Source organism: Carassius carassius, chromosome 41, assembly GCF_963082965.1.
Source record: "Carassius carassius chromosome 41, fCarCar2.1, whole genome shotgun sequence".
NCBI lineage: Eukaryota > Metazoa > Chordata > Actinopteri > Cypriniformes > Cyprinidae > Carassius > Carassius carassius.
This window is the reverse complement of record NC_081795.1, coordinates 558168-560175: the sequence shown is the minus strand read 5'-3', so window position 1 is coordinate 560175 and position 2008 is coordinate 558168.

Here is a 2008-nt window from a genome sequence, read left to right as displayed (position 1 = left end):
CTGCAGAAGATCAATCTGTCCCTGATGTTTTTTTGGAGAGAAGTGGCTTCTTTGCTGCCCTTCTTGACACCAGGCCATCTTCCAGAAGTCTTGTCCTCACTGTGCGTGCAGATGCGCTCACACCTGCCGTCTGCCATTCCTGAGCAAGCTCTGCACTGGTGGCACTCCGATACCGCAGCTGAATCCTCTTTAGGAGACCATCCTGGCGCTTGCTGGACTTTCTTGGATGCCCTGAAGCCTTCTTTACAAGAATTGAACCTCTTTCCTTGAAGTTCTTGATGATCCTATAAATTGTTGATTTAGGTGCAATATTAGTAGCCACAATATCCTTGCCTGTGAAGCCATTTTTATGCAATGCAATGATGGCTGCACACGTTTCTTTGCAGGTCACTATGGTTAACAATGGAAGAACAATGATTTCAAGCATCACCCTCCTTTTAACATGTCAAGTCTGCCATTCTAACCCAATCAGCCTGACATAATGATCTCCAGCCTTGTGCTCGTCAACATTCTCACCTGAGTTAACAAAACGATTACTGAAATGATCTCAGCAGGTCCTTTAATGACAGCAATGAAATGCAGTGGAAAGGTTTTTTTGGGATTAAGTTAAATTTCATGGCAAAGAAGGACTATGCAATTCATCTGATCTCTCTTCATAACATTCTCGCCGCTCCTTAAACGTGTACTTACTAATCGATTTTTGAAAACACACTTTTGACCGCAGTGTCTGACCGAGTCCCAAAACACACTTGTAGCCAATCAGCGGTAAGGGGGCGTGTCTTGTCCTGATAGCGCGAAGAGAGCACTCAATTTGAGTGCACAGGACGCATATTACATTACATTTACATTTAGCAGACGCTTTTATTCAAAATTAGCATATTAGCAGATCGACTACAGATTGAGAGAGAAGGCAGATAAAAAAAGAGGGTTTACAATCAGGCAAGAAGCAGGACCCGCGTAAATATCGGAGCAGCTTTCCAGCGGTGGAGAGAAACTCAAGGAGTGGGAAGGGCTCGAATCGGACGCCGAGGTTTCTTTGTTTCTTTTTGATGGTGAGTAGCGTTGATTTTGCGTTGTTTCACACAACTTATCCATGTTGGCTTTTGTTTGAATATGCTTGTGTGTCATCTTCGTTTGTTTCCGCGATCGTCGTTGCCATGGTTGCGCACGTACGTGTGGGTGAAGATTTCAAAAAAGGGCGAGACACGGTGGCCGAGAGAGCTCAATGCGCTGCAACTTCACAAAACGCGTTCAAATAGAAAAAGCACCAGCAAATTAAAAAAAAACCATCTTCATCAGTTTGTGTGCCTGTAGCGGTAACCATAGTGATATTAGTGCATCTCAAAAAATTTGAATTTCATGGAAAAGTTCTTTAAAAAAAAGCAAACTTTCTTACATTCTAGAATCACAGACTGAAATATTTCAAGAGTTTTTTGTTTTAATTCTGATGGTGACTTCCAGCTTAGAAAAATTAAAAGTAGGAAACTTTGAAAGAAAAAGAAAAATTTTAATCCAAAGTAGGTTTAATTATGCACTCAATACTCAAATACAACCTGGGCTTCAGTGTGGCGTGGCATGAAGGCGATCAGTCTGTGGCACTGCTGAGGTGTTACTGAAGCCCAGTTTGCTTTGATGGGGCAGGTAGATGGCTGCTTTGACTCTGGACTTGATAAAACACAATGGACCAACACCAGCAGACATCACGGCACCCAAATCATCTCTGACTTCAGAAACCGCACACTGGACTTTGGATTCTGTGCCTCTCCAGTCTTCCTCCAGACCTTGATTTACAAATGAAATGCTAAATTTACTTTCATCTGAAAAGAGGACTGTGAACCACTGAGCAACAGTCCAGTTCTTTTCCTCCTTACCCCAGTTGAAATGCTTCAGATGTTATTCTCTATTTCAGGAGTGGCTTGGTTTTAGGAATGTGACAGCTGTAGCTTTTCCTGAAGATGTCTGAGCGTGATGACTCTTGATGCACTTACTCCGGCTTCAGTCCACTCCT